Source organism: Sarcophilus harrisii, chromosome 4, assembly GCF_902635505.1.
Source record: "Sarcophilus harrisii chromosome 4, mSarHar1.11, whole genome shotgun sequence".
Taxonomy (NCBI): Eukaryota; Metazoa; Chordata; class Mammalia; order Dasyuromorphia; family Dasyuridae; genus Sarcophilus; species Sarcophilus harrisii.
Genome location: NC_045429.1, coordinates 400385410 through 400405666, shown reverse-complemented (window position 1 = coordinate 400405666; position 20257 = coordinate 400385410). Strand labels below are relative to the sequence as shown.

General features: G+C 35.0%; 1 protein-coding gene and 1 pseudogene across 2 annotated transcripts in view; both read left to right on the top strand.

Annotated features, from left to right (window-relative positions):
* The window catches only part of FRRS1 (ferric chelate reductase 1), a 118245-nt gene that overhangs the window by 39277 nt on the left and 58711 nt on the right, over positions 1-20257 (top strand). The window contains exon 1 of one of the 2 annotated variants that reach the window (XM_031967136.1): positions 15056-15101. The exons of the other annotated variant lie outside the window; for it this stretch is intronic. The gene's annotated coding sequence lies outside the window, so the exon portion shown is untranslated. Of the gene's footprint in view, positions 1-15055; positions 15102-20257 lie in introns of those variants that run through there. 2 annotated transcript variants of the gene reach the window in all.
* LOC111720733 lies at positions 6942-7797 on the top strand (annotated as a pseudogene).

Sequence of the window (20257 nt, the reverse complement as noted above, 5' to 3'; positions counted from 1 at the left end):
GGGAAGACACTTCCCTTTGAGGAGGGAAGGGAGAGTGGGGAGGGAAGGGAGAGTGGGAAGGGAAGGGAGAGAGAGAAAGAAACAGAGAGTCAGGGAGAGAGGGAGGAAGAGAGAGAGGGAAGGAGAGATAGAGAGAGAGAAAGAGAGAAAGACAGAAAGGAGAGAGAGGCAGAGATACACACACACACACACACACACACACACACAGAGCGAGAGCGAGAGAGAGAGCGAGAGCGAGAGCGAGAGCAAGAGAGAGAGAGAGAGAGAGAGAGAGAGAGAGAGAGAGAGAGAGAGAGCGTGAGCACGAGCAGGGAAAAATTTGATAGCTCAAAGAGAGGGATCAAGAAGGAACTAGAAGGAATGCACCTGGCAGACCAGATCCTAGACCTGTCTGAAGATGTGATAGTATCTCAAAGATTGTTTAAAGATACCCAAATTGTTTAAAGATTGTTTAAAGATAGCCAGAGGTTAGAGGAATGAATAGACAATGTATAAAGAATTCCATCCTTGCAATCACTCTGGGCAAACAAGGATAGTCTGGGACTTGGTTATGTTTGATAATAGCTGGATGGGCCTTTTCCTGATATGGGAGGAGAATAAGCTCAAAGTCCACATCAAATAGAATCATAGGTCATCAAGGTGGGGGGGTGTTATATTTTTAATACTGTTGAAGCAAAAGTGTTGTATCCCACTTCACCTCGGCACAATGTGACTGATTTGATTTTTGGAATCCCCATCCTTTAAACTGCATTTATTTGCTAGTAAGATTTCAAAAGTAAACAAATATTATTGGAATTCCTAGACAAAAATATGTATTAGGGACTTATCTGTCCTACTTATTCTGGTGGAACTTTTGAATTATTTGCAAAAGGAAAAAAAAACAAGTAAGGTAAAGCTCAGCCATGATTAGCAACTCCTTGTGGCAATATGGATAGCAAGCTGACCTCTGAAGGCTTGAGTTCCTGGACTGTCTCTGAATATGTTGGATGTGTGAGCCTTAACCTCTTAGTAACACAAAAAACTCCCAAAGATTGCACATAAGCTGCCAGTTTGCATTGGAATAGGGAATTTCAAATCCAGTTGTTCCTTATGTGAATGAAATCACAGATCTAGTCCATATCCCCAAATAATCACAGTGCAGAAGTGATACATGTGCTTTGTTCTGTTGTGTCAAATGGTTAACTCTACCAAATTAGATCTGTGGGGAGTGGAAGTGGGTGGGATTTAGGGGTAGGAAAGTTAGATTTTAGACAAATTGGAGCCAGTTTGATATCTATCAACATATCTTTTGTACTGTATAATGACCTTTTTCAGAAATTCAAGAACTTATTATTTCAAACCCTTTGGGATTTATGGAGAGAACAATTTATGCTACTACAATAATGATAATGATGATCATCATGATAGTTAACATTTATATCGTGTTTACTATGTGCCTGACTCTATGTTAAAGTATTTTACAATTATTATCTTATTTGATTCTCACAACAACCCTATCTTATTTGATTCTCACAACAACCCTGGGATATAAGTGCTATTATTATCTCTATTTTATAGATGAGGAAAATGAGATTAAGATTAAGACTTGCCCATGGTCACATTGCTAATAGGTATTTGAGGCCAGATTAAACTCAGGTCTCCCTGATTCTAGCTTACTTTTCTCTCTTGTGCCACCTAATTGATTAGTGATGGTATTTTGATTTACTAACAGGACATCATGACTTGGGAAAAAAAATCAAAACTTGTATTAGAACTAGAATAATAATAATAATAGTGATAGCTGACACAAAGTGCTTTAATTCTTTGCAAAGGACTTTATGTATATTAGCTCATGTTAGTGTCACAATAACTCTGGGGATGGTGGTGTGATATTATTAGCCCCACAAATTGGGGCTCAGAAGGTTAAGACTCTTTACCAGGGTTACACAGCTAGCTAGTAAGTGTCAGAACCAGAATTTAAATCTCTGTCCTCCTAATTTCAAGTTTAACCTTTGGGAAGATGTGAATTCTAATTCTGTTTCTGTTATGGTGCCTCTATACCTAAACAGCCTATTTGGGTAACAACAGCTGGAATTTGTGGAACATAGGCTAGGCTGCTGAAGAGGGCAAATGGAACAATGGAAAGGAGATGTAGTCTTTCAAATAGAAGCTTCACTAGGTTTCTAGATGCAGAGACTGAGAAACTTTGTGGACTACCACTGATAGATAATTTATCTCAAGATTTTCAGGCTTGACCAGACCCTTCACATATCCACTCACATACTCAACAATTTTGTGATGGTGCCAGAATTCAAAAATTACCTTTTAAGAACTTCAATAGTTTTTTTTAATCTCTTCCCTATACTAATATATTTTGGCTTTTGAGCGTCACAGTGGTGTAGCGGATAGCTAGAATATTAGACTTGGAGTCAGCAAGACCTAGATGACATATACAAGAATTTGGAGACACTTACTCTCCCACATATTATATGATGTCGGGCATACAACTATATGACACTAGTAATAATCAACATTTAATTAACACTTTGCAAAGTACTTTTTATACATAATTTTACTGATCCTCAAAAATGAAAACACAACCTTGTGATGAAAGCATTATTAATTCTCTTTTATAGAAAAGGAAATTGAGGCTGAATGAATTTAAAGTTGTATGTCACTTTACTATTCAGTAAACTCCAGTGACTTCCTGCTACCTCCAAGACCAAATTATAACATTCTGTTTGGCCTTTAAAAGCCCTTCATAATCTGGGACTGTCCTGTCTTTCTAGGTTTCTTACACTTTACATCCCTACATATACCCTGTGATCCAAGGACAATTGCTTCTTTGTTATTCTTCACAAAAGACACTTCATCTCCTGACTGCATTTCCACTGGCTATCTCCCATGATTAAAATAATTTCTCTATTTGGCTCTGTTTCCTGGTCTCTTTGGCTTCCTCCCAAACTCAGCTAAAATACTATCTTCTGTAAGAAGCCTTCCACAGCATCCTTTAATGTTAGTTTCTTCATTCTGAGATTACTTTCAATTTACCCTGTATATACCTTGGTTGCATATTATAGTTTGCATGTTGTCTCCCCCATTATACTGTGAATTCATTGAGAATAGGTACTGTTTTTTGTCTTGTTTTTCCTTAGAACTTAGTATAGTGCCTGACATATATTAAGTCCTAAATGATTGCTTACTGACTTGGCTTGATTTGATTTGCCTAAAGTCACAACACTTGTCATGTCTGGGGCAGAATTTGAACCCATGCCTTCCCAAATTCATACATCTAGATGTACTTTCTCCCCTGGAATAGTTGTAGGTTTTTTTTTTTTTTTTTTAATAGCTTCCATATTAAAAGTCACCAGCCTAGAATTGAAATTAAGGTCTAAACAGATGGAACTAGAGTTTCTTCCCTTGGGCTTTTCACTCTTCCTTTTTGTGTTTGCTAATTGGTTTAATGACAGCAAAGATTTGGATGTGATATAAACTTAATTGCTAGTGACTCAGTTATACTATTCTGGATTTTGTGTTAAAGCATAAAGTGCCAGATTATGTTAATAGTTGGAAGATATAATGCCAGTTCTCCTATAACTTTCCTTGGCAGCTGCTAGCACAATGGATAGAGATCTGGCCCAGGAGTCAGAAAGTCCTAAATTCAAATGTAGCTTCAGAAACTTACTAGCAATGTGACCCTGGACTTTATCTGTTTGCCTCAATTTCCTCAGCTGTAAAGTGGAGATAATAATAGCACCCATCCACAGAATTGTTATGAGGATCAAATGAGATAATATTTATGAAAAGCACACAGCATAATGCCTGGTACATAGACACTTTATAAATGCTTATTCCTTTCTCCTCCTCCCTTCATGTCATCTTTGGCACATTGTGGCAAGGCATAAAATACTTTTTTTCTTTTTTTTTTTATTAAAGGTTTTTATTTTCAAAACATATGCATGGATAATTTTTCAGCATTGACCCTAGCAAAACCTTGTGTTCCAAATTCCCTACCCCTTCCCCTAGATGGCAAATAATGCAATATACGTTAAATATGTATACATATTTACATAATTATCTTGCTGCACAAGAAAAATCAGATCAAAAAGGAAAAAAAATAAGAAAGAAAACAAAATGCAAGCAAACAATAACAAAAAGAATGAGAATGTTATATTGTGATCCACATTCAGTTCCCACAGTCCTCTCTCTAGGTGTAGATGACTCTCTTCATCACAAGATCATGGGAACTGGCTTCAATCCTCTCATTATTGAAAAGAGCCACATCCATCAGAATCGATAATCGTATAACCTTTTTTTTTTTTTTCTGAGGCAATTGGGGTTAAATGACTTGCCCAGGGTCACATAGCTAGGAAGTGTTAAGTGTTTGAGGCAGGATTTGCTCCTGAATTCAGGGCTGGTGCTGTATCCACTGTACCACTTAGCTGCCCCTGATAATTGTATAATGTATAAAAATCTCCTGGTTCTGCTCATTTCACGTCACATCACACTCCACATCAGTTCGTGTAAGTCTTTCCAGAGGCCTGGATCCTCCTCATCATTTTTTTATATAACAATAATATTACATAAAATCCATATACCATAACTTATTCAGCCATTCTCCAATTGATGGGCATCCACTCAGTTTCCAGTTTCTTGCCACTACGAAAAAGGCTGCCACAAACATTCTTGCACATACAAGTCCCTTTCCCTCTTTTAAGATCTCTTTGGGGTATAAACCCAGGAGTAACACTGCTAAATCAAAGGGTGTGCACAGTTTGATAACTTTTTGAGCATAGTTCCAAACTGCTCTCCAGAATATTGGATCTGTTCACAACTCCACCAACAATGTATCAGTGTCCCAGTTTTCTTGCATCTCCTCCAACATTCATCATTATCTTTTCCTGTCATCTTAGCCAATCTGAAAGGTGTGTAGTGGTACCTCAGAGTTTTCTTAATTTGTATTCCTTTGATCAATAGTGATTTAGAACACCTTTTCATATGACTAGAAATAGTTTCACTGAGTGGATGCCCATCAATTGGAAAATGGCTGAATAAATTGTGGTATATGAATGTTATGGAATATTATTGTTCGGTAAGAAATGACCAACAGGATGATTTCAGAAAGGCCTGGAGAGACTTACACAAACTGATGCTGAGTGAAACAAGCAGGGCCAGGAGATCATTATATACTTCAACAATACTATATGATGATCAATTCTGATGGACCTGGCCATCTCCAGCAATGAGATGAACCAAATCAGTTCCAATAGAGCAGTAATGAACTGAATCAGCTACACCCAGTGAAAGAACTCTGGGAGATGACTATGAATCATTACATAGAATTCCCAATCCCTATATTTTTGTCCACCTGCATTTTTGATTTCCTTCACAGGCTAATAGTATACTATTTCAAAGTCCGATTCTTTTTGTACAGCAAAATAACTGTTAGGACATGTATATACTTATATTGTATTTAATTTATACATATTTAACATGTATTGGTCAACCTATCATTGGGGGAAGGGGATGGGGGGAAGGAGGGGAAAAATTGGAACAAAAGATTTGGCAATTGTCAATGCTGTAAAATTACCCATGCGTATAACTTATAAATAAAAAGTTATTTAAAAAAAAGAAATAGTTTCAATTTCTTCACCTGAGAATTTCTGTTCATATCCTTTGATCATTTATCAATTGGAGAATGGCTTGAATTCTTATAAATTTGGGTCAGTTCTCTATATATTTTAGAAATGAGGTCTTTATCAGAGCCCTTGAATGTAATTCTCCCTCTCCCCCCCAGTTTATAGGCATAAACTATTCCAAAAATGAAATAAAATCATACTGTCCAGGGTATTGTTCAGGCTATACTGTCCACGATTTTATCTCCAGACGAAGAAGTGTGAGGTAACATGGTTTAGTAGAAAGCACACTTGTTGAATCTGAAGACCTGAATCCCAGCTCTGCTTTTTCTCCCTGTGGTCTTGGCACTTCTCTGGGTCTCAGTTTTCTTGGCTGTAACATGAGAGAGTTGAAGTCTTTGACATTTAAGTTCTCATCTATCTCTATGTCTATGGTACTAAAGAGAAGAAGTAAACATGTGACTTGTATTACATCTTACCATTCTTTTATTTGGGATAATTTATCTATGTGAACTATTGACAATTCTTCTCAGGCTCTTAGTGAAAATGCATTTATATGGGGTGTGTCTTATTGCTAGTGTTTAAGTCAACCAATTTCAGTGGCACTCCTGTACTAGAAAGACAATTCAAATCTAAGCTCAGAGCACTTATGCCTTTGATCACTATCTGTAACAGGATAATTATGCTCCCTTAGACACGATGAACTTGAAGGCTGGTTATTACATTGTCTTCTCAGATTTCATATTGCTTACGTAATGTAGAGGAACTTTTATGTTTGCTTCAAGAGAGTGATCACAAATTTTCAAACTTACTCCTTCCAATTCACGGTAAGCATAATCTCTTTCTGCCCTCACCCTCCAGCCTTGGAACTAATTCAGTCTGAGAAGGGGAAGACAGTTAGGTACACAGCTTAGTTCACTTGCTATAGAGCATAGCCCCACTCCCAAGTCCAAAATTCCCCTTGGATGTCATGACTCTTAGGCACCCCATGCCAGGATGGCTGTGTCACACTGCCCATGATTTTGGCTCCAAGGTTACCATAGCTGGAACTCCAAGCCTATGAGTATCACCTCGGGCACGTGGAACAGAACAAACAACACAGAGCAAAAACAAACACTCCTGGGTCTATTTCCAAGGAAATAAAGTAGGAGAATAGGGGAAAGCTGTTCCTTTTCCTCTCAGAGATTTAGTTCATGTTATTCACCAGGAGCAGAAAGGAATTGGAAAAAAAAAGTATAGCCAAGAAGGTGGTAGAAAAGAAAATGAATGGCTCAGTCTTGTTGGTTTTAAAAAGTCAAGAAGGACATCCAACAAGTGCAGGAGAAGATGGCAGCCCCTGGGGTATCTGAATGGTCCAGCCAGTGTTGTGCTTCACTACTTCAGTTCGTAGACCATTTGCTAAATTCATCAGGCCTCCCTTTCAAATATCTGGTCTTGAGCAGGAGTGGGGAAAATTCAGCTCAGAAGTCTCATGAGACTTGCAAAATCATTTGGTCTGGCCCTGCCAAGACAGCTTCAATTCTAGCTGTTATATTAGGGATGAGTTAATTAAATGTGTGACCAAATAGAGCAGACTAATTTTTAAGTTGATAATTTTTTATGGCCTGTGAGTGATGTTATAAATATCCAAAAGACCTTTGGCAAAAAAAAGGTTCCCCATCCCTAGTTTATACTGCTCTTTATCTTGTTGCACCTAAGCAGAATAAACTGGACATGGTCGAAAAGGAGTTACTCAAGAGTAATAAAACTTTTGAAGGAACCCAAGATGATTGTCTCTATTATGAATCTTCATATAAAGCTTTCTATTAAGATCAAAATCCTAAGTAACATTGTAGCAAAAGTGAAATTCCCCCCATCTCAACCAACATCACAAAGTTGCTTCTTGAAAATGATTGCTTAAACAATATTCCAGGAGTCATTTCAACATTTTCTGCCATGGGGGTGTGTGCATCATGGAGAAGTACAGTACTCAGTTACTACTGTTCTAATTTAGCTATCTCTTTCAGAATTAAAAACAGTCCTGAACAGCTTTCTAAGTAAAAGCAACATCTTAAAAATGGAGGTCTACATTGACCCTTAAATCATCAGAGGAATGATTATTGGTATAGGAGATAAATGTTTTGATATGTTTGTAAAAATCAAGATCTAGAAGCTAAGCGGGATAATGAAAGAAGCTATTTGAAAGTAACATTTTCCCACAGTTCATCAATGAAACTTCTAAAAATTGTGGAAATAATTAAATTCTTAGGGAAAAAAAAATCTCAAAGGAGGCTATTCTCATCCACATTGTAGGGCAGTGGTTTTCAAACTCATTTTCTTTTTTCTTTCTTTTTTTTTTAAATTGCTTTTTATTTACAAGTTATATGTATGGGTAATTTTACAGCATTGACATCTGCCAAACCTTTTGTTCCAATTTTTCCCTTCCTTCTCCCCACCTCCTCCCCCAGATAGCAGGATGACCAGTAGATGTTAAATATATTAAAATATAAATTAGATACACAATAAGTATACATGACCAAACCATTATTTTGCTGTACAAAAAGAATTGGACTCTGAAATATTGTACAATTAGCCTATGAAGGAAATCCAAAATGCAGGCAGGCAAGAATATAGAGATTGGGAATTCAATGTAATGGTTCTTAGTCATCTCCCAGAATTCTTTCGCTGAGCGTAGCTGATTCAGTTCATTACTGCTCCATTGGAACTGACTTGGTTTATCTCATTGCTGAAGATGGCCAGGTCCATCAGAATTGATCATCATATAGTATTGTTGTTGAAGTATATAATGATCTCCTGGCCCTGCTTGTTTCACTCAGCATCAGTTTGTGTAAGTCTCTCCAGGCCTTTCTGAAATCATCCTACTGGTCATTTCTTACCGAACAATAATATTCCATAATATTCATATACCACAATTTATTCAGCCATTTTCCAATGGATGGGCATCCATTCAGTTTCCAGTTTCTGGCCACTACAAAGAGGGCTGCCACAAACATTCCTGCACATACAGATCCCTTTCCATCCTTTATGATCTCTTTGGTATATAAGCCCAGTAGTAACACTGCTGGATCAAAGTATATGCACAGTTTGATAACTTTTTGAGCATAGTTCCAGGAATGGTTGGATGTATTCACACAAACTCTTGTTCTCAGTATCTTTACAGTATTAACAACTATTGAGAATATGTCCAAAGAGTTTTTGTTTATATGGATTACATAATAGATATATATCAAAAATAGGAAAAAAAACCCTAATTTTGAATTTGTAGGCTCTCTGAAAGGATTTCAGAGACCCTCCAGAATTCACTGCACCACACTTTGAGAACCACTGCTGTAGGGAATGTGGTAGGCTCCATATTAGGCCCCTGGACATGCTCAAAAAGACAAAGAAATCCCCATGTTAGAATTAGGCCAGAGAATCTGGGCTATACTTAGAACCCTAAACCATTAATCCTGCTCAAGACCTTAGGGGTTGTCTGGTCCAGCCTTGTCATGTAATATGAATAGTTTTCCTTTCTCTTGTTCAGCTGGAAGGTCTAGAGTCATTCAAAGGAGAAAATACACCTTATGGAGAGCATCTAGCCCAATCATCTGGAGTTGGAATCTACAATATCTGCAACAGTTGGATTCCAGACTTTGCTCAAATACTTCCAGTGGCAGGGAATTACTATCTAATGAGTCAGCTCATTCTATATTTGCGGAGTTCTCAAAATTAGGAAATTTTTTCTTATATTGAGTCAAAAACTGTTTTCCTGAAGCTATTATTTATAGTCCTAGTTTCCTTTATAGGGTGAACTAGCTTAAGGCACAGCTCAAATGCACCTTCTACGGAAAGACTTTGGAGATTATCTAGCTGTTAGCACCTTCTCTCAACCTTTCCTTTCCCCTCTGCCATAACAACTTCTTGAAGACAAGATCGATAGTATTTAGGTTTTATCTTAATCTTCTGTAACTTGCTTTAATAGTAACTTAATAACTTTGTTGTTTGTCCTTTGTTTTTGAAGAAAACTATGACTTTAGGGAGGTGATGCGATGTGATGATATGTTATGCAAGTGAGTATGGACTGTGCAAAATAGATTAATAAATGTTTATTCAATTGCTGAAGATAAAAAAAGTCATTCTTTAAAAGCATTTTGGTGTGGTACATAGAATCCTTGACTTGGAGTCAGAGATACAAGGCTTAAATCTTGCCTCTGACAGTAATTAGTGATCATGGATAAATCATTTATTGCCCTCCTCCCTCATTTCACCTAGCCCTGTTTTAGTTTCCTTTTCTATAAAATGGGAATATTAATATTTATAACATCTATCTAATAAATTTGGCTCAAATACAATGTGTGAAATGCTTCACAAACCTTAAATGAACTTGTTAAACATTCCAAATGAAATTCCTTTAGATAATTGAAGGGGATCCTGTTTCTTCCATTTTCTCTTTTCCCAGCTAAACATCTCTACTCCCTCTGATTGATTCTCACATGGGATGGTTTCAAGTCTCCTCACTCTCCTTCTCTTTCTTCAGTTCCACTTTAGCTTGCAATTTTCTTCTTAGTGTGAGAACCAGAGGTGAGCATAGAATTTGAGATGTGATTTAATTAGAGCTCCTTACTGATGAATGAATGGATATTCTATAAGATCAGAGGATCTTGGAAATAACTGGCGAGATTCAATTCAAAAAGCACATATCAGGTGCAAAGATAATAACAAAACATCTCTAACTTCAAAGAACAGATGTAAACCACCCAAAGTAGGATTTTGATAGTGTTTTTTTCCTTTTAGTATGAGTCCACAATTATGAGGCTCTGGGAGCCTCTACCAATATAAACCATCAGATTTCTCTATAACAAAGTCTTAGGAAAAAAAGGTCTTTACCATTATTGTGTCATGGACCCTTTGGGAAGTCTAGTGAAATGTATGGACCTTTTCTTGGACTCATATTTTTAAATGCATAAAATATATAGGATCATAAAAGAAATCAATATATTAAAATACAGTTATCAAAATATTTTTTAAAAAATCTTCATGAATCTCAGGTTAAGAATCCCTACTTTAGAGAGTTGCCTGGGAGCAAGTAGAGACTGAGCAAGTTTTTCATGATGATCAAGTTAGTATGGGCCAAGAACAGGACTTTAATGCGAATCTTCCTGATTATATAGTAAGTAGTTGCTTAATAAATGTTGATCGATTGATCCAAGTTGTGCCCTGTATTTATTACAGAAGTCTGCCTCATTGCTAGTAAACTTACTCATATGGATTGTTAAAAAAATTACAAACTCAAAGATCTGTGGCTAGAAGGAAAATCAGAGATCATCTAGTCTACCTTCCCCATTTTACATGTGTGAGAACTGAGACCAGAGAAAGAGGTTAAGTAATTCATCTAAATCATAGAGGTAAGAAGTGTTGAAGTGGAATCTGAACCTATTTTCTCAGACTCATGAATAAGTGCTTTTTCTGTCTACTATATCAAGCTGTCGCTTTCCCAATGGACATGTTTTCTTGGGCAGTTTTAAGTATATGTCATATACTCACATATCTCTGATACTATAAGCAGATGATTTCTTATTTTTCCTCAATAATTTTATTTTTCTAATTACATGTAAAGATAGTTTTCAACATTTATTTTTGTAAGATTTTGAATTCCATTTTTTTTCTCCCTCCCTCTTACCTCACCCTTCCACAGTTCAGCAAGTAATCTGATATTGGTTATACATGTATAATCATTTTAAATATATTTGTCATGTTATGAAAGAAAAAAGAACAAAAGGAAAAAAAAAACATGAGAAAGAAAAAGCAAAAAAAAAAAAAAAAAAAAAGGTGAAAATTGTATGCTTTAATCCACATTCAGTCTCCATAGTTGTCCCTCTGGAGGCAGATGGAATTTTTCATGCCAAGTATATTGGAATTGTCTTAGATCAATGTATTGCTAAGAAGAGCTAATCTTCCTGTTATTTTATACAATGTTCTCCTCACTTCACTCAGCATTGGTTCATATGAGTCTTTCTGGGCTTTTCTGAAATCAGTTGAGCAGATGATTTTTAAAGCCCTTCCCAGCAATACTATACTATATAGTTGGGATCCATGTATTCCTTGAAGTAGTTATATTATTAAATTTCACATTGCTTATTTCCAATAAGTTAGAGCCAATGTTCATATTCTACATAATTATAACTTCAAATAGTGCAAATTAAAATACATGTAACCACATCCAGAGAATTCATTATTTGCAGTAATCAGGATCTCTTTGTATTATATGTATAGAATGTTAAAGCAAGAAAGATCTTATAGGTCATCTACTCATGGAATCAAAGATTTAGAGCTGAAGGACACCATAATGTCATTCTTGTTCAAGCCTATTTTACAAAAGAGGAAATGGCTTCAGAGAGAAAAAGGGCTTTTTTCCCAAGATAACATGAGTAGCTCCTTACTAGGAGCAGTGATTCAAGGCCAAAACCTCTGATTCAAAGTCTAGTGTTTTTTTCATCCTAGTTTACTTCCTTATATTATAGATGAGAAAACTGAGGCTCAGAGTCTGAATGAGAAGCCCATGGGCACATAGCTAATTAGAGGCAGAGATGCAACTAGAATTCAGGTTTCCATCTCCTAGATGAAAGTTTTTGTAAAAAAATAGGTTCCGTGACTCTTATTGTAGAGGCATTTTGGCTTAGTGGGTAGGTCCTGACTCAGTCTTTCACTAGTTGTGTACCCTTGGGTAAGATACAAACCTCTCTCACCCTCAGTTTCCTCATCTGTAAAATAGGAATAATAGCTGTTGTGCTAAAAATAAAATAAATATATGTAAAATTCTTTGCAGATCTTTGCAGTTATAAAAAGTTATTATTACTATTAGTATAACAACCACTATTACTTTATTAGTAATAGTATTAATTGCTAGTGGTAGCAGTGTGTAGATAACCTAGTACCAAGTAGCTAGTCAATTTTTCTCATCAATTTTGGTATGGTGCTATAGGATTTTAATGAGAAAAACTGCAAGAAAGAGTCAGATTGAAAAGAGAAACAGCTGAGATCTCTCACCATCTGAAAATTCAGTTTAAGCGAGACAAAGATAGCTGACTTAATTTAAAAGAAGCTATCAGAGAGCAGCTCCTAGGAATGGGGGAAACAGAAGGGGTTGTCTCCAGGCTAAAGTCTCTTTTTTCTTTTTAGAAATAGCCCTGAAAGAGAAGTTAAAGGGTAACAACATCATTATGTTTCTTTACTCTCCTTCCTATTGATACAGATCTTTTCCCCAACAATTAAGGAGTGCTCTGGGATCTAGGTGGCAAAGTGGATAGACAGACCTGGAGTAATAAAGACTTGAGTTCAAATCTGCCTCTGAAACTTACTAGTTATATGACCTCGGGGAAAGTCACTTAATGCTGGTCTGCCTCAATTTCCTCATCTGTAAAATAGGCTGGAGAAGAAAATGGCAAAATACTCCACTATCTTTGCTAAGAAAACCTCAAATGATGTCACAGTCAGATGTGACTGAAATGACTGAACAACAACAAAAATTAATATTTATTTTTAAACGATAGTCATTGCAGCTCTTCCAAGACCAAAAAGTCAGGGTTTGTATTTCATAGTCTGCATATGTGATTAATTAGTCAGTAGGTTGAGGTGGGCTATAGAAAATACTTCTTTGGGAATCATTGTTTTTCTTCTTCAATTTGCAAAAGGATCTCATCCACAAATATAAACTTACAGATAAAATAAATTTATGTATATAAAATAAAATGGTATGTCTAGTTTCTATTTTCTGGTTCACTTTTATCCTTACTATTTTTCTTTCTTTTGTTTTTTTCTCAATAGTATTTTATTTTTTCAAATACAAGTAAAGATAGTTTTCAACATTCATTTTTGTAAGATTTTGTGTTACAAAATTTTTCTGCCATCCTCTCTTAACTCACCCCTCCCCAAGACAGCAAGCAATATGAAATAGGTTAAACAGGTATAATCATTTTAAATATGTTTCCATATTTGTCAGGTTATACAAGAAAAATTAGAACAAAAGGGGAAAAATCATGAGAAAGAAAAAAGCAAACAAACATAAAAGGGTCAAAATTGTATGTTTTGATCCATATTCAGTTTCCATAGTTGTCCCTCTGGTGCAGATGGCATTTTTCACCCCCAGTCTATTGGAATCATCTTAATTAATTATATAATAATAATAATAATAATATAATTAATTGCTGAGAAGAGCTAGATCTTGTCATAGTTGATCATCATATAATCTTGATATTACTTTATTTCTTCTGGTTCTGCTCACTTCACTCAGTATCAGTTTATCTAAATCTTTCTAGACTTTTCTGACATCAGCCTCATCATTTCTTATACAACAATAATATTCCATTACATTCATATACCTTAATTTATTCAGTCATTCCCCAACTGATGGACATCCAGTCAATTTTCAATTCCTTGCCAGTACAAAAAGAGCTGCTACAAACATTTTTGCACCTCTGGATCTCTTTGGGATACAGACCTAGTAGTGAGACTGCTGAATCAAAAGGTATGCACAGTTTTATAGCCCTTTGGGCATAGTTCCAAATTGCTCTCCAGAATATTTGTATCATTTCACAATTTCATCAACAATGCATTAGTGTCCCAGTTTTCCCATATAGCCTCCAACATTTATCATTATCTTTTCCTGTCATCTGTGTCAATTGGATAGGTATAAAATGATACCTCAGAGTTTGATAGTACTTTTTTAAGGTGAATGTTGACTCAATTCCCTTAGCAGTCTGCTACATTTTATCCGTATCTCTCTGTCTCTTTGCCAGTCTCTTTCTGTCTTTCTCTGTCTCTCTTTCTCTCCCCCCTTATTTTTGAATATCTGAAATGTGACTGTATTATCTTACCTATAGATTTGAGAAATTGCTCAATGACTATTGTCTAGATAGAGTCATGTTTCTATAAACTGATTCCTTTATTGATTCTTATGGACTTTTCTATTTTCCAGGTAGAGAAATAGTCTGGGTAATGGCCAAAAAGCTTGGCTTGGAGTCAGGAAAACCTGGATTCACCTATAACACCATTATCATTAACTAACTGCATAATCCCAGAGGCCCCACTTTCCTTATCTGAAAATGGGCATGATAATATTGTATTACCCACCTCACAAGATTATTGTAAACCTTAAGTGAAATAAGTTGTGAAAAAAGACATAACTGTATATAATCATATACATGAGAAATCATTATCACTATATATTAGCAAATTGTTTTTCAGGTAAAAAAAATTGTTAGTATTTTCTAGATAAAATACTTTTTTTAAAAGCAGAATTTATTACAAAAGTGTCCTTTGTCTAAAGTCCTATTTCCAGCAATGTGGTTTTAAGACTAGAAGTTGCCTTGCTAGTTGAGTTTTACAGCTTAGCTTGGGAATGTTCCCAGTTGATTACTGAGTAAGTTAGCTCCACCCAACAATTGTAATGTGATACAAGTTGTAAGGAAACCAGGAAGCTGGTTAGGGTGCACTTTCCGTCTTCTCAAGGTAAGTGTGTCTTTACGTGTTCTCTGTCAACTATCATGCCGGACAAAGCATTTGCAGTCTTATACAAAAGTCTAATTACTATGAGGTTCATCAGGAAGAATCTCGAAAGTGAATGTTTAATTGGAGAGTAGAAGATTGGCAGGAGAGAGCAAATGTTTTGTGTTTTATTTTATTTATTTATTTTTGAATGATTTTCTTATACTTGTATTGTGGTGATGCATGCTTTGAAGGGCAGGGAATTATTGAGTTGTCCCATGACACTGAGTAATATGCATTAATAGGGAGAAAAGTGTGGCAATAAGGAGAAGAGAGTTTTCTTAGTCTAATAATGAAAAGTTTTAATTTTGTTTGAGCAAACAATTTCTGGGTTTAACTATTAAAATTTTGAAACCACTGGGAATACAGCTTTAATTACAAAATTGGATGGCACTACTGCATGGGAATTGATTCAGGTTTTAATTGGCTTTTTAAATACCAAGAGGCTTTTAGACAGAAATTTTAATCCCAAACTTTGTAATTTTTTTTTTTTAAGCAATATTCAGGGATCTGTGTTTGGTCCTGTACTGCGTAACATTTTATCAATGACTTGACTAAGACATAAATGCTTTGCTCATCAAATTTATTTCCTTCTGAAGTTGCAGAAAAGTTGTAGTGTCTCAAAAATTATTCTTACTACCTTAATTTCTTATTCTGTAATCTATTGTCTCAGGTTTTTGGTATGTTGAAAGGGTGAATATTCAGTTTATAAATTTGTTGCCTGTCTTTGAAGAACTCAACTTCATTTCTTTTTCTTTCTTTTTAAAAGTTTTTTTTTATTTAATAGTATTTTATTTTTCCATTCCATTTTACTTACAAAAGATAGTTTTCAGCATTCATTTTTATAAGATTTTGATTTCCATTTTTTCCTTCCTCCCTCCTTTACCACCCGTACTTCCAAGTGAGCAAGTAATTTAATATAGGTTATATATGTTCAATCATTTTAAATATGTTTTCATATTAATCATGTTGTGAAAAAAAAATGAGAATAAAAGGGAAAAACCACAAAAAAGAAAAAGCAGGCAAAAAAAGATGAAAATAGTGTGCTTCAATCTGCATTCAATCCCTATAATTCTCTTTTTGGTGCAGATGGTATTTTCCACCTCAAGTCTATTGGAATTATCCTGGATCAATAATGTATTGTTGAGAAGAGCTAAGTCTGTCATAGTTGATCTTCACATAATCTTGCTGTTACTGTGTACAATTCAACTTCATTTCTTGAAGACCCTTCTCCAATTTGATTTTGTTTTTGGAGAGTATCAGAGATATTTGGTTTAAAATGAATTGGTTTCAGATCCAGGATTTATTTTCAAAATGAAAAAGAACCTAAACGTTAAATTTTGATTGTTTTTGCATGAAGGAAGGAGAAGCACACTTATCTGACTACTAGAGGAAAAATGAGGTTATATGATTTATCCCCTTTAATGGAATGCATACTTGACACTTATCAGTTCAATTAAAAAAAAAAAAACTTCTATTATATATAATATACATGTATATTATATGCCAACTATAAGGCACTGCAAGCAATCTTTTTTTTGCCTCCTATGATTATATTGCATTATAAAGAATTTTTCTTATAATAATGCTGAGTCAGATGGTATGTTTTATGCCTTTTTATTAGTAATATAACATTTATATAGTACTTTAAGGTTTGCAAAACATTTTGCTACTTATCTGATTTTATTCTCACAACAACTCTGTCATGTAGGTCTACCAATATATTATCCTTGTTTTCTAGATGAGGAAACCCAGTCTCAGAGAGATGTTGAGTAATTTGCTCATGATCACGCAGCTGTTACATGTCAGAGCTGGTATTTGAACACAGATTTCTTGAAGTACTTTATAAAGTGTTATATGAATATGAATCGTTCTTAATGCTTTTTTTTTGGAGTTCAGTGCTTTTCCCACTGTACCAGGCACCTGTTATTTCTGGTAGATATATATATAGCTTAAGATTCTTTTCAGCCCAGAGTTACTAAATGTTTATCCCCTTTGACTCAGTCAAAGCTATTTCTCAAGATGATTAGGGAAAAAGGAAAAGAACCTGTATATTCTAAAATTTTATAGCAGTTCTCTTTATGGTAGCAAGGAACCACAAATTGTGAGGATGCCCATCAATTGGGGAATGGTTGAATCAGTTATGGCACATGATTGTGGTGGAATACTATTGTGCTATAAGAAATAATGAACTCTTTGATTTTAGAAAAACATGGATAGGTTTGCATTCTATTCTGAAGAGCAAAATCAAGCAAAACCAAGATAATGTTATATTCAGTCACAGCAATGTTGTTTTTAGAATAACATTGAGTGATAGTCATTTTCACTATTATTAACTCCCAAATTTGCTACAAAGGAAAATACTCTGGATACTCTGTATCCAGCGAAAGAACTGATAAATAGAAGTATGTTTATCTATATCTATATCTATGTACATACATACATATATACATACATACATAGGAGAAAGAAAAGAAAAAAGGAAAAAAATTATATGATAACTTTATTGTTTATTTAAAAGGAATAGCAACTTTTTCATAAAAATTTGCAGTGTCATGTGCAATCATCTTTTAAAAAAAATTCTGCTATGTTATAGAAATGCATGTTTCATTTCATAAATTAAAAATAAATAAAAAAGATTCTTTGCACCAAGATGAATGTGCTTTGATAATTAACACTCATAACCGAAAAATTTGCAAACTGCACAAATTACCCAGATGTGGGTTTTTATGATCTCTTATATGGGTAGCAGATTTACTGAAATTTTGTTTAAAAATTTATGTTTACACTATGCACTTTTGTTGTAGTTAGCTCAGTATTCTCACTGCATCAGGAACAAATCTTATTCCTTTTCCTCTCCCCTCCATACATTCAAATTTCTTCAACCTTCTTTTCTGCCTATCCTAATTCATAAGGCCCAGTTCAAGTTCTAGTTGCTACACAAAACCTACTCTGCTTGAGCACTTATTGATCTCTCTTCTCTGAATATCTGTAGCACTTTTTATTTATTTTTGGAGGGTTATTAACTATATAGTATCTTGTATTATTCATTATTGTTTCATATTGGATCCCCAAGTGGGCGATCTACTTTTTGTGCTCAGAGTGATGGCTTATACTTTGCTAAAAACATAGCAGGAGGTTACAACAGTTTAAGACTTGTTAGTTGATTGGCTGGGTGACTAAAGACAGCCTTGTTTCAAATATCCTTATTATTTTAGGAAGACAGACCAATGAAGTGAACCTAAAAACAATCATTTCCTTTAAAAATACTGAAATCATAAATTGCTGAGTGGGCAAGTTGAGAAAGCATTTTATTAGAAACTTTGAGTCTCTCTCCTTTTCTTTATTACCTTTCTCCTTCCTCCTCCCTTTCTTCTTTTTTTCCTTCCTCCCTCCTTTCCTTCTTATGAATCTATCATCTGTTGTAGAATTCATAGCCTTTTACCTTTTGAAGGATTCATAATTTATTTGAATATTATTTCGTAAAGATATTGACATTTTAAAAGTACCTTAGTCTCATTATTAATTTATAAATTCTTAATCTAGCTATCATTTTAATGTAATTGGGAATGATCCTTGTCCCTACTATTTTTCAAAGCATTTAAGGCTAACTTAGGAAAATAGCTTTTGAAGATAATGGAAAACTGGGGAGCTGAAGTTAGAAACAGATCTGTAGAGTTCTTATAGTAGAAAGAACATTGGTGTTTGATCAATAAAGTGTTGGACTAGGAGTCAAGAAGACCAAAGTGATACTGAGTTAATCATTAACTTCTCTGGGCCTCGTTTTCCACACCTACAAACTAGGAATAATAATAGTACCTGACTCTTAGGATTGTTATTAGAAATCAAATGAGATAGTGTAAGTAAAGCATTTTGAAATCTTTAAATGCGATATAAATATTAGTTATTATCATCATCATTATCAATATTATTAATTTGAAGCCAAGGGACCTGGGTCCAAATTCTGACCCTTACATTAATTTGTATCACCTTTGGTCAAGTCATTTAAACTCTTTGATTCTCAGTATGTCTATTTCTAAAATTGAGAGAATAATATTTGCATTTTCAACATCAAAGGGATATTTTGAGGAAAGCACATTACAAAACTTGATATATTAATGATTTTTTTTGGGGGGGGGGGATTCCTGGGTCTGTATTCTCTCTGCTAATATCATTATGCCTTTTTTTTTTTCCCTACCAGCAGCTTCCACTAAAACTTTAAAACTGTTCATGCAAGCTCTTCCTTTTTTGTATTCCCTATACTATCTCTGTATCCCTGGTTTGTTCCTTCTAACTGTGACAATGGGTCTCCAGTGGGGTATTTTAGGAATCCATGCTTGGCCCTGTATTGTAGGTTAAAGACATAAGTAGCACAAAGCTGGATGACAGAATCCAAAAAGATCTTGAAAGATTAGAGCATTGGGCTGAATCTAATAAAATGTAATTTGTTAGCAGTAAACATAAAATCTTGTTTAAGTAAAATCTTACACTTGGGTACAAAAAAGTCAAATTTACAAGGATAAGATGTTATTCAGTCATATGTCAGTCAGATGTGAGTGAACAACATCTTATCCTTGTAAATGTCTGACTCTTCATGATCCTGTGAGCCATAATATCCATTTTTTTTTGGCAAAGATTCTGGGGTGTAGGGCAGCTCAGTGGTGCAGTAGATAGAGCACCAGCCCTGAAGTCAGGAGGACCTGAGTTCAAATTTGTCTGACATTTAACATTGCCTAGCTGTGTGACCCTGGGCAAGTCACTTAACCCCAATTGCCTCAGCAAAAAACAAAACAAAACAACAAAAAACCTTTGAGGTGATATGCCATTTCCTTTTCTAGTAGATTAAGGCAAACAGACCTTAAATGACTTTTCCAGGATACTTTGGTTCTACAAAGTCATAGAACACAATACCCTCTCTGATGAGGGTCCCCTCCCCCCATGCTGGTCAGTTCTGTGCCAGTGGCTCCCATGTCATACAATCAATTCTAAACTTCTTAAAAGAAAACTTGAGAGTGCCTTTGCCTGTCACCTTGTGAGTGCTTGCCTGTCTGAGTTCTCCATAAAATATATATAAATTCTGGTTAGGATTATTTTAGAGCTTTGTAGATGGAATAAAGTGA